This window comes from Hylobates moloch, unplaced genomic scaffold, assembly GCF_009828535.3.
Source record: "Hylobates moloch isolate HMO894 unplaced genomic scaffold, HMol_V3 SCAFFOLD_14, whole genome shotgun sequence".
NCBI classification, from domain to species: domain Eukaryota; kingdom Metazoa; phylum Chordata; class Mammalia; order Primates; family Hylobatidae; genus Hylobates; species Hylobates moloch.
The window spans coordinates 24,615,920-24,629,783 of NW_026652289.1; the positions used below are offsets into that span (position 1 = coordinate 24,615,920).

General features: G+C 32.0%; 1 long non-coding RNA gene across 2 annotated transcripts in view; it reads left to right on the forward strand.

Moving 5' to 3' along the window:
* LOC131381207 (uncharacterized) overlaps nt 1-13,864 on the forward strand; it is a 56,695-nt gene that overhangs the window by 30,284 nt on the left and 12,547 nt on the right. Inside the window, exon 5 of one of the 2 annotated variants that reach the window (XR_009209781.1) lies at nt 12,394-12,462. The exons of the other annotated variant lie outside the window; for it this stretch is intronic. This is a non-coding gene — a long non-coding RNA (uncharacterized LOC131381207). Of the gene's footprint in view, nt 1-12,393; nt 12,463-13,864 lie in introns of those variants that run through there. 2 annotated transcript variants of the gene reach the window in all.

Below are 13,864 nucleotides of genomic sequence, written 5' to 3' on the forward strand. Positions count from 1 at the left end.
TCTAAAGTGTCTTTTCTATGATTCTTAAGCAATTAGTTTTTATGGTACATTTGTTTACACCAAGTAAAATATCTGGTAAACATTAGTGATCAAGAAATATTGATTCTTTCCCTCACAATTCTATAATCCATCCTATCTAAGTAGAAAGTAGTTTTAATGTACAAACTTTTATTAAACATGAGTTATATTGTATGAAGCCATATTTTTTGAGTGAGAGAAATAAATTTTGTGTTTTATTTTTATTTTTTTGAGACGAGGTCACAGTCTGTCACCTAGGCTGGAGTGCAGTGGCATGATCATGGCTCACTGTAGCCTCAAACTCTTAGGCTCAGGTGAGTCTCCTGCCTCAGCCTCCCGAGTAGATGGGACTATAGGCATACACTACCATGCCTGGCTAATTTTTTATATTTTTTTGTAGAGGCAGGGTTTTGCCATGTTGCACGTAATAGTCTCAAACTCCTGGACTCAAGCCATCTGCCCCCATTGGCCTTCCAAAGTGTTGGGATTATAGGCATGAACCACCATACTTAGCCTAGAAATAAATTTTGGTTGTCTAATGTATCCTCTACTTTTTTCTCCACGAAAAGCCAGAATTCCATTTAGCTAAACCAACTACATAAATCCCCACCATGGTTTTGTAAACTCTACTTGCTTATAGTTAGCCCAAATATAATAAAAATTGTCAACTTTCTACCTTCTTTTGTAGCAAGTAAACTTGTCTTAGAAAGTAAATTTAAGGATTGTTTTATTTTTCCATTACTAACTGTGAAAACCTTTCTACAATGTCAAAATAAAGACTTTACTCAAGAAAAGTGAAATAGAAAAGGACTAAAAAAAAAAATAAAGTTGATGGATTAGCTCGGTATTTCCCAGCAGAAATTTTTTATTCTCTTATGCTTGGTAGTTTCTTATCTCAGTGGACTATCCTCTAGTTTTTATCAATTACCTTAGGGGCACTTCTTTACAAAGACTTTCGATTCTATAGACTCTTTAGGCAGACCTCTCTGTTACCTTTGGCTCTTTATCTCTGGATTCTATCAGAAGCTTTCAAGAGAGCTGTTTTGCAGTCAACTCTGGAAACCTAACCACTAGACTGTCTCAGATCTTTATTCTGTGAAATAGCTACGGTTCCCAAGAGACCTATTTTAAAAGCAAACACCATTTTGTAGGGAAGGAGAAGTCTCCCTGATTCACTCACAGTAAGAAAATTTGTATGAATTTTATTTCTACTATCTTGTATTCTTTCATAAAATTCCTGTGGAGATATATATATATATAGTCAGATATTCTATGATATCGATCATTGTTGCTAAATTTTTGAAGACAGTATCTTCTACTCTTGCAAATGAGTAGCATTTCAAGAAATATACATTTTCATTAGACAGGGAATCTGAATCTGGAGTCTCAAGTCATTCAAGAGTTTTATGAAATATATAATTCTATGATACATTAAAAATAAAGAGTTTTATGAATACAGTATAGGCATATCTTGTTTTAATGAACTTAGCCTTATTACCCTTTGAAGTTATTGTGGGATTTTTTCTTTCTTCTTTCTTTTTTTTTTTTTGTTTCCTTGAAAATTGAAGGGTTGTGGGAACTCTGTATTGAGCTAGTCTGTTGGTGCCATTTTTCCTACACCGTATGCTCACTTCATGTCTCTGTGCCACATTTTGATAATTCCTGTAATAGTTCAAACATTTTCATTATGAAAATCACCTGTTATGATGAACTATGATCAGTGAACTTTGATGCTTTATTATAATTTGGGGGGGAGGAGGCTTCACAAACTGTGCCTATATAATATGGCACATTTAATCGATAAATGTGTGAGTTCTGACTGCTCTACTAACTGTCCTATCCTCCATCACTCTCCTTCTCTTCAAACTACTCTGTTCCCTGAGGCACACAACAATATTAAAATTGGGTCAGTTGATAACCATACAATGGCCTCGAAGGGTTCAAGTGAAAGGAAAGGACATACCTCTCACTTTAAATAAAAAACTAGAAATGATAATAAAGCTTAGTGAGGAAGGCATGTCTAAAGCCAAGATAGGCTGAAAGCTAAGGCTCTTGTGTGAAACAGCCAATTTGTAAATGCAAAGGAAAAGTACTTGAAGAAAATTAAAAGTCCTATTTCACTAACACGTAAATGATCAAAAAGCAAAACAGCCTTATTGCTGATATTGAGAAAGTTTTAGTGGTCTGGATAAAAGATCAGACAAATCACAGCATTCCTTTAAGCTAAAACCTAATCCAGAGCAAGGCCCTAACTCTTTTCAGTTTTATGAAGGCTGAGAGAGGTGAGAAAGCTGCAGAAAAAAAAAAGCTGGAAGCTAGCAAAGATCAGTTAATGAGGTTTAAGAAAATAAGTTGTCTACATATCATAAAAGGGCAAGGTGAAACAGCAAGCGCTGATATGGAAATTATAGAAAGTTATTACAAGCATTTAGTAAGACAATTGATAAAAAGTGACTATTCTAAACAACATATTTTCAATGTAGATGAAAATAATCTTCTATTAGAAGAGGATGCTATCTAGGACTTTCATAGCTGCAGAAGAGAACTCAATGCCTGGCTTCAAAGAATAGACTGATTCTCTTGATGGGGATTAATGCAACTGCTGACTTTAAGTTGAAGCTAATGCTCATTGACCATTCCAATAATCCTAGGGACCTTCAGGATTATGCTAAATTTACATATCCTGTGTTCCAGAAATGAAACAAAAGCTGAATGACAGCACATCTGTTTACAACACGCTTTACTGAATGTTTTAAGTCCACAGTTGAAACCTACTGTTCAGAAAAAAGATTCCTTTCAAAATTATACATCTCATTGACAATATGCCTGGTCACCCAAGAGCTCTAATGGAAATGTACAAGGAGATTGTTGTTTTTATGCCTGCTAACACAACATCCATTCTACAGCCCATGATCAAGGAGTAATTTCTCTGTTCAAGTCTTATTTTGTAAGACTATAGCTGCCATAGATGGTGATTCCTCTGATGGATTGTGGAAAAGTAAATTGAAAACCTCCTGGAAAATATTCACCATTCTAGACACGATTAAGAACATTAGTGATTCATGGGAGATAGATTCATATTGATATTTACAGGAGTTTGGATGAAGTTGATCACAACCTTCTTGGATGACTTTGAGGGCTTCAAAACTTCAGTAGAAGAATTAACAGCAGATGTGGTAGAAATAGCAAGAGAACTAGAATTGACATTGTAGCCTGAAGATGTGAAGGAATTGCTGCAATCTCATTCTAAAATTTGAACACATGAGGAATTGCTTCTTATGGATGAGCAAAGAAAGTGGTTTCTTGAGACAGAATCTATTCCTGGTGAAGACGCTGTGAACATTGTTGAAATGACAACAAAGGATTAAGAATATTCCATAACATAGCTGATAAAGCAGAGGCAGCATTTGCAAAGGTTGACTCCAATTTCGAAAGAAGTTCTTCCATGGGTAAAATGCTATCAAATAGTATTGTGTGCCACAGACAAATCTTTCCTAAAAGGAAGAGTCAATTGATCTGATAAACATCATTTTTGTGTTACTTTAAGAAATTACCACAGCCACCCCTACCTTCAGCACATCACCCTGATCAGTCAGCAGCCATCTATGTTGAGACACTCCATCAACAACAACAACAACAACAACTACAACAACAAAAGACTCATTGAAGGCTCACATGATTATTAAATAATTTGTATGAATAAAATATTTTAAATTAAGGTACATACATTTTTAGACATATGCCATTGTACACTTATTAGACTACTATATATTGTATACATGAGTTCTATTTGCACCAGGAACAAAGGATTTGTGTGATTTGCTTTAGTGAGATATTTGCTTTACCAAGATGGTCTGGCACTGAATCTGCAATATCTTCCAGGTATGCCTGCATGAGTTCATAAACTCAGATGGGAAAATAATAAAAACATTATACATTTGCTTTCTCTAGTCTTCAACTGAAATTTAACATCTTTTTTATTTCAATTATAATTGAGGATAACAGATCACAGCGGTATTTGGAGTACTTTGTTACCGATGAAAATCATACATATTTTCCTTGTACTATCCCATTAGAGATATTGTATATACATGTAATTACATTCATCATTACTTTGCAATCATGATTACTAGACTGCATCTTGCTAAAACATATTAATGTACTTAAGAGTGAGACACTCATATTAGTATAACATAAAAATTTATAAATTATTTTGTGTCTTTATTTCAACATATTTGTAGGTTTTTTCTTAAGAGTTTATTATAAGGATTTAAAAATATTCTGAGAAGGGCATGAAAGCTGTCATACAACTGCCAAAAGAGTCCATACAAACAAACTCAAAAAACATGCAGCATAAAACTTTAGAAGTCTAAGCAGTCTTCGATTCTTGATATTCTTAAAAAATTACAATGATAACAAATATCTTCATTCATATGGTGCTTCTAATTAAGAAAGGCTTTTCATATGTTGTTCATTCAACAAATATTCATTGAGCATCTGTCATATGCCTAGCATTATTCTAGTGACTAGAAAAAACGGAGTGAACAAAATTGACGTAAATAGACAATATTTGCCTTTGCCATTATGGAATTTGTGTTTTAATATATGAAAAAAGAATAAGTAAAATGTGAAAGCAAATAGTATAATAAAGTTAAAGGGGTCATGACAATTGATTCTAACACATTATAAAGCTGCACTATTTAAGATAGTGTGGTATTGACAAAAAGATTGAAGCTTAAAACAATGGTATAAATAGAAATTCCAGAAATAGACCAGATATATTTAGTCAAATAATTTTCAATAAAGATGCAAAGGCAGTTCAAATGGAAATACAATAGTCTTTCCAACAGATGACGCTGAGAAAATTTGATCTCAATATGGAAAACTACAAAGCATTGACTTGACCCATGTCTTTTATCAATTTACTCAAAATGGATCACAAAATTCAGTGGGAAAATTAAGACTAACATTTTTAGAAGAAACCATAAGCCAAAATTTGGGGTGAACTCGCAAGCATATTGATATTTCATTGTAATTCCATATAGGTTAATGATATTGAACCTCTTTTTAAAAACTTATTTGCAATTCATATATCTTTTTCTGAAATCAATTCTCTGTTTAAATATTTTGCCCGTTATTAATTGAACTACTTTTTGTTTTATTATTGACTTTTGAGAATATCGTATATTTTGGTTAGAGGTTCATGTTGAAATTTGTTTTGTAAATAATTTACTCCAGTCAATGGATTGTCACTTTATTTTTTTAAGGGAGTCTTTGAAGAGATTACACTTATTTATTATTTTTCAAAATTGTTTTGCCTATTATAATTCCTTTCTTTTTCTGGATAAAATTTAGAATCCATTTGTTGTTTTCTAAAAACAAAAGCCAAACAATTTTTTGTGATTTTATTGTATTTGGATTGAATGGATAGACAAGTTGTGGAAGAACTGCCATCTTAACAATATTGAATTTTCAAATCCACAAATATGTTTTATTTAAATATTCTTTAATTCTCTCATCAATGTTTTGCACTGTACAGTTTTGAATACAAGTGGTAAGAATATATAGAATGATCATCTTTGTATTGTTTCTGATCTTTGTATATAAGAATTCAGTCTTTCATCATTACATGTAATATTTGTATAATATAGTATTTGTATGTTTTTGGTAGATGGACTTAGTTTTTTTATTAGGATAATTATGGCCTCATTAAATGAGGCGAATGGTATTTTCCTTGCTTGTATTTTCTAGAAAAGTTTTTGGAAAATTTATATTATTTTTTCTTTAAAATTTTGTGGCAAATGCTTTCACAGCATCTAAGCCTACAGTTTTCTTTACAGAAAATATTTTAATAATTCAATTTATGTAATAGGCTTATGACTACTTAGTATACCTATTTCTTCTTGAGTGAGCGTTGGTAATTTTTGTCATTCAATAAATTTGCTGTTCCACCTCAGTTGTCAAGTTTAGGGGTATTAATTTTTTCTCATAGTATATTGTTATACTTCTAATGTGTCTTTATGATGTATAACAATGGCCACTGTTTCATTTCTGGTATTGATGATTTATATATTCTTTCTTTATTTTTTTCCCTTTAGGCTAGGGGATTATAAATTTTGTTGATCTTTTCAAATAACCAGATTTTTAAAAAAATTTTCTCTATCATTTTTCTTTTACAAAATTAATTTAGTTTATCTCTTTTCTTCATTATTTGTATCGTTTCACTTTATTCTAGTGTAATTTTCTCTTCTTTTTAAAGTTTTTTAAGGTGAACATTTAAACCTCTATTTGAGAGATTACCCTTCCTCTTTTCTATTGTAAGCTTTTAAGGCTGTAAAATTTTCCCTAAACACTAAATTAGTATTGTTTGATATGTTTTTATTCTCATTCAAATAAGTATTTATCGATTCCCCTGGTGTCTTTCTTTTTGACAAATCTGCGATTTAAAAATAAATTGTTCAGCTTCTAAATTTGAGGGGATTTTTTCAGATTTCTGCTATTGAATTCTAGTTTAATTCTTTTAAAGTTAGAACATCAATTGCTTTAATTTTAATTATTTTGACATTTTTGAGGTTTTGTTTGGCTGAGAAAACCATCTGTCTTTTAAATATGATCTGTATAGATAAAAATAATATATACTCTGATGTTTTAGAATGAGAATGGTATAAGTATTAATTAGGTCAATTGATTGAGAGCATTGTTCAGGTCTTCTATATTCTTACTGATGTTCTCTTTATTTGGTATACCAATTACTAAGAGTGAAGTGTTCACGTTTTCAACAATAATTGTACGTTTTTCTATTTCTAATTTCAGTTCTATTCATTTATAAAGTTTAAAGATTTTTATTTGTGAATTAACCTTTTTTTGTTATGTAATGTCGCTATTCATTGCTAATAACATTCCTTGTTCTAATGTCAAGCTTGTCAGTTAAAAATTTGCCTCTATGGCATTCTTTTGTTTACTGTTTGCATGGTATTTATTTTTTATCCTTGTACTTTTATCTTGTATATGTCTTTGTATTTAATGTGGCTTTATTTATCTGATTTGATCATCTATATTTTTTAATTGTTGTATTTAGACCATTTACATTTAATACAATTTTTGACATGGTTGAATTTAAATCCACCATCTTAGTAACTTCTTTCTATTTGATCTGTTTTTTTCCATCACCTGACCTCCATTTAAAAATTTTTTCTCACTTGTGGATTAGTCGTGTGTGTTTGTTTATTTTTTATTAAATATTATTTCCAATATTTTCTTATTATTTGGACCCACACATTATCTTTGTAAAAACAATATTAATGATTACCTTTGGATTTACAATATCATCTTTAATATTACAGGCTTTCTTCAAAATAATGTTATGTCATCTTACCTTTATTGTAAAACCTCACAGATTTCTATTTCCAATCCATTTATCCCAATTTGGTGCTATTATATTCACACATTTTAATTTTAACTATGTTATAAAGCCACATAATACACTACGATTTTCCTTTAGAACATCAACTATATTTTAACAGGGTTTCTTAGTATCGACGTTACTTACATTTTGGATCAGGTAATTCTTTGTCGTTGGGAGCAGTGCTGTGTTATAATATTATATGTAGTTTAGCAACATCTCTTGTCTCTACCCACTAGATTCTAGTAGCACCCCCTATTCTCCAACTTAAAAATAGAAAGTGTTTACAGAGATTTCCAAATGCACCCTGAGGGGAAAACTTCTTCCTGCTTGAGAACCTCTGTTTTAGAGTCATTGAACATAAGAAAAACAAATATTTTTATATTTACTTGTGTATTAGCGGTTTCCATAGAGTTTCATTTTTGTGTGTGTGTGTGAATGCGCTTTTTTGGGGGGTCTGGTGTCCTGTTTTTCTCATCCATCCTTTCTCTTCTCTGTCAAATTACATGCAGATTATACTGTGTGTTTTATGCTGTGTGTTTTTGTCCCACAGTTCTTTTATTTTAGATACTATATTTCTCATGTTTTTGTCTGTGTAATGTATATTGCTTTGGCTTCCAGTTAAGTAATTCTATTCTCAGTAGTGCTGATGTGTGTGTGTGTTTGTCAGTGTCTGTGTCTTTGTTTTGCCTAGCATCCCCATTTCACATTTTTAAATATCTTTTCTGTATCTTTTGAAATTCCCCATATATTTTTCCATGCCGCACTTGGTAATTTACCATATTAATTATAGTTATAAACTGTCTCTCTGTGAATTCCAACATGGGATCATTCCTGAGTCTGGTTCCAGTGATTGCTTTGTCTATTAGTAATCGTTTTTTTTCTTCCTTTTTTGTGTTTTAATTATTGCTTATTTTGTTATTGAATGTTAAATATTATATGTGGAATAGTAGAAATTGACTTCTGGGTTCAAAGAAAGCTTTAATTTTGTAGTGTATTCGGCCTTTAATTGTTTAAGTGGAAATGATGCTCTTTTCAGTTTTCTACATCATAGACAGATGTGGAACCAAAAAAACCACGTTGAGGATCATAGCAATATGATCAGATTTACATTTATATTAAAAGATAACACTGCTCTATGGGAACTGTCAAGTGTAACCTGAGAACATCAGTCAGTAAGAAATTGTAATAGTTCAGGCAATAGTTGAGCATGTGAAAAGTTGTTAAATTCATGACGTAATATGAAGAAGAAAACGAATAGGATTTTCTCATGGATTAGTGTGTGTTGTGAAGGAAAGGAGTTAAAAACAAAATTCCAAGTAAAAGTCCCAAGCAATTGATTAAATTGTGGTGACATTTACTGAGATGTAAGATACTGGATAAGGAGCAAGTACTTCCCAGGAGAAAAGAGAGAGGAAGAGTGGATCATTCATTCATTTATACACCAAATAAGTGTTACAATTTTGTTGTATTTGAAATCCTAGGGTCCCTCTAAGTGTATAAGAAATATCATTCTTATCCTTGAATCACAAGGGATATAAAGCTATAAGCAAGAAAAAACAATTTAGTCTGACAAATTAAAGGACAAATGAGATTCAGTATATTATGAAAACACTTCAGAGGAACGCCAATCTTATATGACTCAAAATATTTTCCCTATAAAGTGTGAGGATTATAACTAAAAACACGAAATTAAAATGCTCACTCAAGCACTTAAAAGTTAAAATATAAAACAAAAATTAAGGATGATATTTCCTTACTTTATGTTTTAAATACCTCCTATTGTCTAGGATTTATGTATCTTAGTGTTAACACACAAATCTCTTCTTATATACTTCAAGTCTCTACAATTTTTATCCTTTCTCTCTTCTACACTTTTTCATGTGATTTCTCCTCTGGCAGAAGTGACTTCCCCTCCCACATCCCCAGTGTGAGGTACCATCTGGTAAAATCCTACTCAACCTTAAATAATCAACTCAATTATGACCTCCTCACAGAAGCTTTCTTGCAACACCACAGAAAGAGCTGGCACACTCTCCCGGTCTGAAATTATTTTCTGTAGCCATTTTTTTCTTCATATTTTACTTGTTCACTTAATTGTTTCTACTTTAGACTCTTAAATCCTCTGATTTTTAAATTCATAGCACAGTGTTCAGCACAGATAGATCAGATTATAAATATTTCTAAAGTGAATAAAGGCATAAATGAACACATCTCTTTCTAAAACAAATGAATATTTGAACTATTCATTAGAGAAAACACATTGACTCCTAAGCATTTTCTTATTCTTATAAATGAATTGTCTTTGACTACAATGAGTCCTGGATTACTTAGGATGTAAAGAGACTACCACAAAAGTATTGTCATTGACATGTTTGACACAATCAAGGTCGCTTCAAGAAAATTCTACAATGTTCCTGTATGAATGTGCTTGTGTCTGTTGCCAGAAAATAAGGTAAAATATTGGTAAGCAGGGAAAATATATTTGGGGGGGAAGGACAGAAAACAGGGAACATGAAAATAAGACTCTAGATTTTCTGAGAGAAGAAATACATCTTGATCATTTTTTCTGTCACCAGTATCTGACAGAAGAAATAGTTAAAGATAAATGGTACAAAGATGGCAATATTGACTTTCCTATCTCTTAGTACTTCCAAAGCAAAATACTGTCTTTCCACTATCTATCAAACTATAAAATTGTTTTTATTTTTATATTTATTATATGTCATCAGGATAATAAGCTATATTCTTATATAGGCAGGATAATAAGCTGTACATGTAATGAGAGTTCAGGTCACTTTTATATTAATAGCAATAATACATTTACCTATTAGCATGTCATAGACATTCAGTTATGCACTGTTAATAAGATTAGACATGCCTGTATTAGTTGAATATGAGAAATGTATCATATTCTCATACTACCTAGTTCACAGTATCCAAATAAAATGTTATTAAAGAAAATCTTATGCCATTTTAATTTGCAGAAATTATGCCATAAAATCCTTTAAACAAGATTCCATAGGAAATTTAAACCATTGAATGAAGGCTTACATGTATGTTTGTGTGTGTGAGAGAGTGAGAGACAGAGAGTGTGTGTGTGTGTGTATGTGTGCACTTGAGGCAGTTCCAATATCCCCCATGAATGTATCTGTATAAATTTGTGTATTCATATATATACACATAAGATACATATGTATATAAAATTGTATATACTATCACAGATACAGTCTTGCACAATAAAAAGATTCAAAGTTCAAATATAATTTCCTAAAATAGTTCCAGAGATACTTATCAACTTTTAAATAATTATTAAGTCAAATCAAGCATAAGGGTGGCAGAAAGCCTGACAGACTTTCTTTTGTCATCTCCCTGGTAGTTACCAAGCTGAAGAGGAAGACGTTCCCCTCAATTACTGGGACAACTGTAGTTGCTATATCCCCCCTAAAGAATTTTGACTTTTCCTTTGAAAAACGGCTGCTTTAAGCTTAGTTTTTAACCCGCATCTTAAACATTAATTCTTAAGGCAGGGCACGGTGGCTCATGCCTGTAATCCCAGCACTTTGGGAGGCTGAGGCAGGCAGATCACAAGGTCAGGAGTTCGAGACCAGCCCGCCCAACATGGTGAACCCCTGTCTCTACTAAAAAATACAAAAAATTAGCTGGGCATTGTGGCGGGCACCTGTAGTCTCAGCTACTCAGGAGGCTGAGGCAGAAGAATAGCTTGAACTCGGAAGGTGGAGGTTGCAATGAGCCAAGATCATGCCACTGTACTCCAGCAAGCGCGACAGAGCTAGACTTCATCTCAAAAAAAAAAAAAAAATTGTAAAAATAGGAATTACAAACTACTACGTTAATTACCTTTCAGATTATAATTTTATATAGGTGCAATTTTAAACATAGGAGCCAATTATACCATACGAACCCTTCCATCTCAATCAAACAAAATAGAAACTTTACAAATTTTTACAGGCCAAGTAAAAATTATTGCTATGTTCAAAAATATATTTATTTTATTTCCTGAGTTCCCTGTAAAGCTTTCTGCCCATATCTGTTATTTTCAGTGCTAAGAAAGATTGAGGTCTTCCAGAAATTTCAGTAATTTGCTTTGCGTTGATTCCTTATGAAAAAAATTCTATGGTTTGTGTATGAGAGAGAGAGAGAAAGAGAGGATGAGTATGGGATGGGAGCACAGATGAAGAAACCATTTATTACAGGCAAACTTTTAAAGTTTATTACACATTTTCAAGTTCTACAAAGTATCCACACTTGCCAAATTCCTCATAATTGATAATTTCTAACTTGAGAGTAGGGGCAGGCTATTTTACTCCGTGTGTGTGTGTGTGTGTGTGTGTGTGTGTGTGTGTATGTGTGTACCTCTCTCTGTCTGTCTCTCACTCTTTCTGTGTGTCTCTCTCTTTGTGTGTGTACTAAAATGGGACAGTTTTCCCTGGTTAAAAAGAAACAGCACAAAATGACTGTTAGCTGTATAGTTCATGTAACTATATTATAATTTCTTGTCTTGTCAGAATTGTCATTACCTTTGAATTTGGGAATGGATAAAAAAATTAAAAACATTAGCAAGCATTAACACATTTTGTAAAATAAAATTCCATCAGATACTCACTATTTAAAAAGAGTTGTTGGCTCTCTCCCATTTAGCTATTTATTTATTTACATGCCTCTTATACATTATTCTTACTGTAGCTATAGTTTTTTTCTTTTTATGATATTGACCTATAATTTAGCACTATCTAGATATGAGAGAAAAAATGTGTAATTGAAGGATTATGTATGTATTTATTTAAAATCATCATCATCAACAACAAAATCTTTTTCAGGGAAATGTGGTTTCCACAGGGCATTAACCTTGTTCAAGGTGTTATGTCACATGATAAATTTTGTCCCTTTGCTGAACTGAACTGCTATTGAAATGCCATTTTCATGATTCTCAATTTTTCAAATTTATGCAGGTGCTGTACTGCATGAGAATGCCTGCATTTAGTATGCGAACTGGATTTGGCAAAGGATGATGGCTGCTCTCCTGCTAACTTTAAAATAAGTCATGTCACAAACTGCATGTAAGACTTATAAAATATTAACTTTGGGAGACACTGAAACAAATCGGTATTTCTATTAACCTGGGAAAAGATCTTCCAAATATATAACCAAAGTAAATAAAACAAATACTGAAAAGAGTTTACTTTTAAAACTAGGTTTATGAAATATTTTCCCCAAGTTTGCATGATTATTAGAAAAGTGGCTTAAAGAGTAAAGAAAAACTGGAATTTTGTTGACCCCAAGTACTCCTCTAACCCTTTTGCTCTGCTGTTACAATGGACCAGTAAATCTTCAAACACAACACCTCTTAAATTAAAAACAGAAATGGTGTAGATTGCACACATTACAACATTTTTTTAGACTTACTTCTTTTTTTTCAATATTAAAGCTTATTTTTCACACATTACTTAATGTGGCCTGTTTAAAACTTGTGTTTATATTAGTGTAGCTATCTGTTTGATGGTGGTTTAGTTTAGGAAATAAATCACACAGTGACAATTGGTTGGTTTTTTGTTTGTTTGTTGATTGGTTTTCTTTACTAAAAAGGATACATAGTCAAGCAAAGGTGGATAATTATAAACAGGCTAACAGTATCTAGACTCAGTCTGCTTTCTTTGCAATTAGTAGACAAGAGGGAAAAGATTAAAGATATAGTGAACTCTATAACTCTGTTTTATTGACTCCATGGAAATTCAGACACACATGCTTGAGAGAGAGCAGGCGAACTAGAAAGACAGACTTTGTTTAGTGTCAGCCTGTAATTTAAACTGTATTCAAGTTGGCTTATTAACAGTCTAGGTTTTATAAAAATAGAGAGGAAGATAAATGATATGTAATAGAATGAACAATGTAAACACCTTTTATGAAAAATGGATTTATTGATAACTTCCTATATTCTTCATATTAGGGTAGATATTATAGTAGATAGAAAAGCAAGATACAGTCTCCATCTTTGAAGTGAAATATAATCTTGCCAGCGAGATAAGCAGTCTTTACAGGTGCCAAATTGAGCAGATATATTATGTGAGAATTTTGAAAGTAAGCCTAGAACTTGGAACTTGATTCTAAGTGCAAGGAATAGCCACCAACTTTTATGAACATGATTTTGATATTGATATTGATATGACTGATGTGTTTTCAGGAAAGGTATCCATCAACATTGATTTCCAAAAGTAAAGGCCATTTTGTAGTTGATATTTGACTGAAATATTCTAGTACAACTGATACTGCCAGTCACTTCTTTGAAATTCTCTTCTCCTTGACTTTGGTGCCCAAGATTCTGTTGATTCTTCTCAAATTACTGTTATTTCTTATTATCTCTATGTGTTTCTCTTTTTCTTTAAAATATTGATATTTCTTTGAAATATTTCTTTGCATTGCTGT